Genomic DNA, 9,651 nt, shown 5'->3' on the forward strand with positions numbered 1-9,651 from the left:
AATCTTTCTCTGATAACCTAACAAATGATTATGAGAGGATCTACTCTCCCAATAAAAGAGCACCTTAGTGATAGGTGCATTATTTATCATATTTTCATATTAATTATCCCTAAGGAATTGATTATTACTTTCATTTTCCAGTTTCAGCCATTTCGTGCACTTAGGACGTTTTTGGTGATAATTCGACTTTCCGGAGGAGTTTTGATGCAAGGCTAATTGGAGAAGGAAGGTAAGAGGCTGAAGATCGTTGTGTCCGAATTTCATAATTTTCCATGGAGCCATTCATTCCAGTTTTACAAATCAATTCTGAAGAAGTTGTTTTCCCGTCAGAATTGCACAGCTGTGGGAGAATAGAGATTTGAAGGCTTTTCCGATTTTTCCTAGTGGCGTGCGATATATGCCTGGAAAGATAAGAGATAAAGCTATGTTTCCCATATTTTTACAGAATTTTCCAGAAGATAAATCGACCCCAAAACTGGCGTGCAAGACAGATGACGTGTTTCCCAAGTCAAGAAGGATTCTTTCCTAGTCTGTGTAATTAATTGTTTAGGAGTTTATTTTGTTTTAGGAAAATTTCTCCCAGACCTTTTAGGATTTTTCTAGTATAAATAAGTTCCCTAAGCTCTCTCTAAGATATCCATCTATCCATCCATCATCCATCCACCCCTGCATCCCTCATATTACCACACTATACTATACCATTCACCATCTCCGCAATAAGTGAAGAAGAGCTTAGGGACATACTTTGCCATGGACTCCGGGTTCTATCTTTCTTTTATTTTTATTTCTATGTGTAACTAAGTTATTTTCTAAGGTTTATGATGAAGCCATGACATGAATATTTGCGAAGTACTTTGTTAATTATTATCTGATTATATGCCATGTTATATTCCTAATCTTTGTGGGTATTTTATTCTAGGTTCGAGTTTCTAATGATTGATCACCTTTAGGAATTTTGCATTTAGATAGTTAGATATATCTATGAGGATGACCAATATCAATTAGGTTTATTGGAACTAAGATTAAGAAGAGTAGATAAATTAGTGAGGATGACCAATATCAAGCTAGTCCTACTTGGTTGACATGATTCTTCTACACTTAATGGGTTTTTATGTGTTTAATTGTATGCCTAACCAATAGGATATAATTATCATGTAGAGATACAAGAGTTGATGCCTGACCACAGATTAATTCATACCTTAGAAAGAACAACCCTTAACATTGGCATGGTAATTGGATAGTAGTTGGCTCTAGGAAAAGTAAATAGGATTGTTGTTGGTGGATTCATAACCTTAGATTTCCATTATTTCTCAATTTCTTCTTGTGTCGTGTGTTTATTTTAATTCATTGTCTTTTATTTTTCTTGTTAATTTTAATTTTAATCAATTATTCAATTCAATCTATTCTTTGTTTGTTTAATTAAGTCTAGCGTGATTAATCGGTTAAATTGGAGTTAAAGCAATCCCTGTGGGATCGACCTCGTATTTGCATATATTACTACAATTGATTCGTGCGCTTACGAGTTTAATTTGGTTTAAATTAATCTATTATTTAGGTTAGTTTAAATTTACCTCACTTAGTATGTTCAACACATCACTAGTAGATAGGTCCTTATTTTAGCAAAAGAAAAGAAAACATGGTTCCTTTTGTGCTATACCTAAATAGTTTGCACTAGTAAGAGATGTCGACGCGATGCTGAGGGATTGAAAATTGTATGAAATTTTGTGTATAGCACTACGTACATACAAAAATACTTGATTTGTATGTACATACTATTTTACGTGCAAAAGATTTGGTAGATAATCCTATTTACATACAAAAGAGAATGCTTGATGCATATGTATATAATATTTACATACAATAGATTTACGAAATTGTCCTACTTAAATACAAAAGATGGTCGAAAGATACTATGATAAAGAAATCTAGTGAACTATTTGAGTTTTAAGCGAATGGGATAAAGAGATCATGTTTAATAGGTCGTGAATAATTGAAAAAGTATAGAACAATGAAAGGGTATACATACTCTGTTTTACAGCCATAAATATGGTTTCAGAAATGATTGGGGAATCTGATACATTTCTGGTTGGAACCTTTGGAGTAAGAGTCGTGTCGCTAATAAAAAAGTAAATATAGGAAAATAAAAGTGTTATTAAATATTGAGTAGTGTGGAATTTCGAACAATGAAAAACTATGAACTTGATATCAATGTTTGTGAGATGAATAAATTTGAGATGAAGATATTACATATTGTATTTTGGGACACAGAAAAATGATTCCGGAATTGCTTGGGGTTGCTTTGATTTTCGTAGAGATGATAGGGGCACGGTCGAAATTTGAGTCAAAAGCTGATACATTTTCTATGGAGCTTTTGTGTCATCACTGAGATGTAAAACGAAGGATAATTAAAGGCATTAGTGAACATTGAAAATACAAAGGTTAAAATTAAAGGTATTATATAAATGTAAAATACACTCGCATTTATATGTAAGTAATAATGCTAACATGACACTACAAATGTAAAATTAAAAAATAAAAATAAAAATAAAAATCTTGTCAAAACCCACTTCAAGTCAGGTCATAATTTTACAACCACCAAAAAATAACGGAAGGGCATGCCATGATCTCTAGAAAATGATAATCGCATTTTTTTTCTGAAATTGCTCACCTTCCTTAATCTTTTCTAAAGAAGCAATGATTCGCATCCTGTAACCAAATCAGAAAATAACATATGATCACCCAAAACCCATGTCAGGTAAACTAATCGCAATAAAATTTAAAAATTCATGCATTCAAATTTGAAAGAGCAAACAAAATTAATAATAATAATATTATTAAGAAGTGAAAGCAGACAGACCTTGAGATTGAAGAGTTCTGTATCATTGATGGAGCTATTAAAGTTCTTCACTTTAACATCTTGATTAAATAACAAAATGGCCGTTGATGAAATCATAAGGTATTTATGTGAATGATGTGATGACTTAATGAGGGCTATCTTGTATGTGTTAATATATTGAGAAAGAAGAAAGTTGAAAGTATAGTCAAATAGATTAAAACGTTTAACTTTTCGTTGCTGTAATTCTGTTTTTCAGTCATGTTGAATAACAGCTTCTTCTATATTTGGCTTCTCTGAATGTTTTAAGGTTGCAAGTTTCCCATTTGATGATCATAATTGCCCCCCAATCGAACTCATAGAATCTTTTTGTCGCTCATTCATGGTTACAGGAGGGCGTCGAAAATGTTGTGGTGGTTCATTGTAAAGCTGGTATGGCAAGGACAGGAGTAATGATTTGTAGCCTTCTCTTATTTCTTAAGGTAAGATCAATAATCAGCACCTTAAGACCTGGGGTTGTATGGTGGAAATGTTGGTGCTTCTTTTGGCTTTATATTTCTTGCACTTATGACTATAACTTTTTCTTGTTTGTTTTTCCATGTATCTGCAGTTCTTCCCTACGGCTGAGGAGGCCATGAATTACTATAACCATATAAGGTGTATAGATGGAAAAACTCTGGTTCTCCCAAGTCAGATTGTGAGTCAGTTAAACTTTTGGATTTCCCGTTTAAGCTTGATGTTCCTTATCTGTCTACATCATTGTGATTAACAATTTTTTCTATAATTTTCCCAGAGATACGTCAAATACTTTGAGCGTATCTTAAAACACTTCAATGGAGAAACTCCTCCAGATCGAAGGTACACGTCTGATACACTTCTCCAAAATGTATCAGTCTGACCTTTCATTTATATATATATGTATCCAAGTGCTACATTGGTGTTGTAATGAGGACCTATTTACTCCTTAAGTTAAAAGCATAAATAAAACTAAACAAAATCAACCCCCAAAAAAAAAAAAAAAAAACTTAATTCTACAACAAAACCCAAAAGCGAGCAACCAAAGTTTCTCACCTTAAGCATAAATGTCTTCCAAAGCTGCAGACAAAAGTTCCAAAAAAATAAAAACCTGAATCCCCTGAAATTCAAAAGAAAACCTGACATACACCCACATGCAAAACCCGTCGTGAATAAATGCCTACACATTCTGAGGGAATAGCCAAAACTCTCAATACCATCTGCATCCATTTATGAAAACGTTTTTTGTTTGTCCTAGTTAGCAAACCTCGAAGGAAAAAACTAAACTAAAATTATTTACCTTTAGCACAAGGGGCTTCGAAAACTGCACACAAAAGCCCAGAGAAACGTAGAGCAACGTCTCCTGAAACAAAAAACAGAAGCAAATCATACACACTCGGACGACGAATCTAACGATATAAACAGAACACCCAAAATTACATAAACAAAATTCATCCGCAAATTTTCCGAAACAAAGATGAAATTGTCACTGAATTCATAATAAGAAACATTAAAATTAAGTTTAAAAAACCCTCGAACTCCTTTGCCCTGCTTTCTTCCGTCTGTCTCTGCTTCCTTCCTTCAGACCTGTTGGCCTATTATTTTCTTTCAAGTTTTGAATTCAGTGGCAAAATCAAATTGAGCTAGCACAACCGGTCCAAGATTCAGTTCATAACTTCTAATTCGTAATTTGGTTGAATCAAACCGCTCAAACTTCTAGTACAAAACATGCTTGCAAGCGGTTATCGATATCGTCACTGATTAACTACTAGCACCAACTATTGGGTATGTAATTTTATACTAATGGTCTTGATGCAATTAATAGTGAAATCATTCATCATAAACCGTTATTCATTTCGATTAGGGTCCTAATGTTGGACTGTAGATTCTTCAAGATGTCATCTTTTTTTATTCTTCAAGATGTCATCCCTTTTGAGATCACTCTGTAGTGTACCTCATGTGTAGCTAATTCCACATTGGCAATAATATTTTATTTGATTTCGATCTAGTGAATTTGATTCAAGTTTTCAATTTGTGGTCCAAACTTGTGACCCAAGGGTTTTCAATTCGTAATCCCAATATAGATTTAATAGGCTAAGAGTTAACCCACTTTAATACCATGTCAAAGTTTTAAAGTCAGTTCAATGACCCACAATAACATTGTTTTTTATCCCCAACCAAACTACATGCACATATTAATGGGTGTAAAGTTTTTGTACAAAATGTCTTGATGTAATTAGTAATGAAACTAAGCGGATCATCCCGACCTATGATACAAAAACATGGAAAGTCTTACATGCACATACCATAACTATCTTATAATATTATGTCAAAAATTCTAGTATGTTCATTATTATCTTATAATAATAGTTTCAATTATCTTATAATAATAGTTTCAAAAATTCTAGTATGGTTAGGAGATTTTCTACTTCAGAATTTTTAACAGTTACATCTGTATATCTTTATAAAGAAGGATTATCAGCAAGTCCATATATATCCGGTCAGAGAGTACCGCAAGTCTGCAACCCTACCCTCCACAAAAGTAGAAACTAGAAAAGAAGCCCCCGGGGACCAAATTTAGCAATTAAATATAAAGAGTTTTAACGAAAAGTTCGTGATACTGTTTATTTTAACGAAAAATCATATTTTTACATTAAAAAATCAAACTTGATACTATTCATTTTACCTTTTATTTTATTCTTATCGTTAAAACCCAAAATTTTTATATTATTTTCATTAGTTTTTCTTTAAATATAGATACAGGAATTAAAGCTGACGAGCAGAAAACATTGTCCGTGGGACCTATATGATTGAACCTTGTCAAAATACCATAACAAGGAAATGACTACCTAGGCCGGCATGGCTTCGCTGCCTCACCATTTGTGGACGAGACTAGGTGAATTGGTGGACCATATCTTCGAGGTTTGAGTTTTTTACACATGGAAATCTTTGGATATTACATGCCAAATATTGGTAATGGTGCATTATTCATGTTGGTTTGGGCTCCACTTAGTGAGAAGTTTCGGTGGAGATTTTTTTGACACGTGACATATTGAATGACATAAAAGTTTGTCACACATGAGACACTAATTTCATTTAAATTTGTTATTAAAATTATACGGTTTGATTTATGTTACATTTCTAACCAAAATTATATTATATATGTTTTCAAATCTTCTACTTCCACTACCAAACACATATTTCAACAAAAAATTCAAACAAATTTGAGTTTCTACTACTAGATCAACAAGATTCATGACCAGTGGTTGACGATGATTAGAGAGAGAAAGTAACAAATGTCCCACCCAAAAATTGCTTTAGCACCTCAGTGGACTTGCAAGATCCGTGATGCTGAGTTACTTGCTCAAAATAAGGGAATTGGATCCCATTTGGATTCACTTTGCAGGGATCTTAAGATTCTCACATCCTAATTATTGATTGTGCATTGTGCAGTCAGAAATCATTTGACTATTTTTATTTAAAATTATACATAAATAGTATCTAACGAAAACTGACTGCACGATATACGATAAACGGTAAGAATGTGGAGATCCTAAGGTCTCCACAAAGTGGATCCTTTTCCCATAATAAGGATCATCCAAAAATTTTAAAGGTCTCCCTTTTGGATGTTAAGTGACTGCTATAGATTTATCACCTTGTTAAATCGGAAACACCCATTTATAACCACGATGCTGGGGTTTTTAGCAGCACACCAACGTTCGAACTTGGACCAACAGGTGTCATGCCAGTCCACCTCACCATCAGGCTAGGAAGAGGTTGGTGCGGTTGGGCTTTTTAGATGTTGAGAGTATATGCTTATGCATATGGTGAAAAAATGGCTTATTTATATAAAATATAATAATTTATATTAAAAGTGGTTCGGTCTGGTTTCTTAAATTCTTAGTATTTCTAAATTGGAACTATAATTGATTTGAGACGGTCTGGTTTCTTAAATTCTTAGTATTTCTAAATTGGAACTATAATTGATTTGAGACGGTCTGGTTCGATTTTTGTCCTAGTTTTGGTTTTTTTGATCAACGCGATTTTTTCTGGTTTTTTATCATGGTTCGATTTGGTGTTCTGGTTCAGCAGTTTTTTTGCCCACCCTGACGTATTTTAGAGCAAACTCTTATGAAGGCCTAACATGTGGTTTTGTTCTTTGGAAACAAAGGCTTGGCATGTTTAAGTTGTGAAAATCCCAGGCTTGACCCAGTACAAAAAAATTTGGTCGGTTTCATGTTATATAACCTAACTAGTTCGTCTCTTAAATGGGTTGGCGACAAATCTACAATGGAAAGTGACTAAAACTCTATTTGGTATTACTTTGTCTCACTAAAAACTACTTCCCTTTAAAGTTGATTAATAAAAATTGTTTAGTAAACTAAATATCTTGCTTATTTTAAAAGCAATGGCCTCTAGAGTCTAGACATCAGTTTTTAAAAGTATTATGTAGGTTGCTTTTCAAACCTGCTTTTTTTAAAAAAGGAGTTGAGCCTATAATGAATATATTCAATTTATGTAAGGGAATTTTTATTTGAACCCATGTAACCTCTTTTTACACCCAACTTACTCTCTTCACCCATATTATTTTTTATTAAAGAATTAATCTCTGTTTGAACCTAAATTTATTATTTAAACTACCCTCTCAAACCCAATTCAAAATGTTAAGTTATATTTACATCTATTCCCTTTATAAAATAACATCTGTAATTGAGATATTTTTTTTTTTTTTAAAGCCGTCCTTGCCCTACCCCTTTCTTCCCACTAGCATTTCCATGACTACTTTTTTTTTTCTTTTTGCTTCCAAACCCAGCCATTTACCTTTTTTCTTTCTACTGATGTGCATAAGCAACAAATCAAACAATTCATCCCCTTAAATTTATCAACAAGCAAGGAAGTTTATAATCTAAGAACATTGGTAAGAAGTTTCTCCTTGGAATCTTCCAATTACGAGACATATATATTTGACAACATGGAAAACACTAAGATTTAAAAAACCAAAAAGACCTTGCAATTAAAAGAAACCAATTATCAACTTTTCCAACAGTAAGTAGTTAAACTTGCTTGTCTTGATTCGAGAATTACAGGAAAATTGTTGTAGCTAGTTCCCTTTTTCATATTACAAATTTTTTCACCGAGAGTTCTAAACTTAAAACATGAAAGAAAATAAACTAAAAAAAATAAAAGAAATTTCAACATATCTATCAAAACATAAGCTCTAAGCTTGAATTATCTAATCACAGTGAGGATGGAGTTTTCATATATTTACTTGAAAAATATAAAATTTCATCAATAGAAGTAACATGTTGAAAGTCTACAAGCTCTCAGCTAGAATTATTGTAAATTTTTCCTTCTTTTACTAGAAGAATATAATTTGTAGTAAGGATCTGATCTCACCACATGTTATGTTTAAATTGATTAAAAATATGGTGTGTTAATGTGACACATCCCACATCGCCCAGGGGAGTGGATCATGTAAGCCTTATATGTATATTCTCATCTTTACCTAGCACGAGGCCTTTTGGGAGCTCATTGGCTTCGGGTTCTGTAGGAACTTCGAAGTTAAACGAGTTCGCGCGAGAGCAATTCCAAGATGGGTGACCCATTGGGAAGTTCTCATGTGAGTTCCGAGAAACAAAACTGTGAGGGCGTGGTCGGGCCCCAAAGCGGACAATATCGTGCTACGGTGGAGTCGAGCCCGTGATGTGGTGGGGGCTTGGGCCGGGATGTGACAGTTTGGTATCAGAGCATAAGTTGGGGCAGTATTGCGTTCATCACACGCATGATGTAGGCATTCTTGGTTTTTGAACCTAACTTCCGAATTTTGCCACCTCGTCGAATGCGAAAAATGTGTTAGTTTTTCCTAAGTTTTTGGTAGTTTTGTCGACGTTTTAGAAAAGCACTTTGGCGAATGCCCTTAGACTTAAAGTGAAGAAATTCCCTGCTAAGGAAAGATGTAGATTTGAGGCAAGTTGGTGGCCTAAAGTAGGGCTAATGTATCGGTAACTGTGTATCATTGGAGACTTTACTAACCAATTCCATCCTTATCCTCCAGCCATCAGTATTAAACCCTTTCGAGATTGGAAATTTGAAATAGTTTTGATTCCTTGGCAATATCCGTTAGAATACCACCTATTAGAATTTTTGCGAAGTCTACTTTTGTTAAGACTTTAGAAATGTCTCATGTGATGATAGTGCTAAAGTGGTAGCACTCGACAGAATAACATCTTGGGGAAAATCACTTTTGGCCCTGATAGCTCTAATACTTATGTGATGTTACTTTTCAATCATTAAGTGACCTTGTTAGCTCATTCTTAAACTTTACCTTTCTACTTTTGGCCTGAGACAACCACAAAATTGTTTAGTCTTTCGGCATAATTCATCATTTTTCAAATTGTCTGACTCTTTGATATCTTAGCTTGCATCAACTCTGTTTGTACCCTCAGTTTTACCTCATGGTATTAAAGGTATTTTAGTTGATTTTGAGTCACTCATCTATTTCCCATATCATTTCTGATGTTGATAGACTGCCCAGGAGGATCACTTAGACGTTGAAACTTCCAGTTTAGACCATCAGTCCTTGAATCACCTAATCAACATTCCATCGAGCAAATCATCATTATCGGTGATTTATTATTCCTGGAGTGATCGTTGTAATAAACTGTTGTAAATTTTGAGTTAAGGAAAAATCTAAGTTTTTGTCTGTCAACCCTCCTTAAACTATTGTTTGAGTTGAGTTATCTACCACCCATTTCGTTGCTAGCGCATGAGTAAGTTAAATATTCACACATGTTCAGACATTG

This window comes from Pyrus communis, chromosome 6 (assembly GCF_963583255.1).
Source record: "Pyrus communis chromosome 6, drPyrComm1.1, whole genome shotgun sequence".
NCBI classification, from domain to species: Eukaryota; Viridiplantae; Streptophyta; class Magnoliopsida; order Rosales; family Rosaceae; genus Pyrus; species Pyrus communis.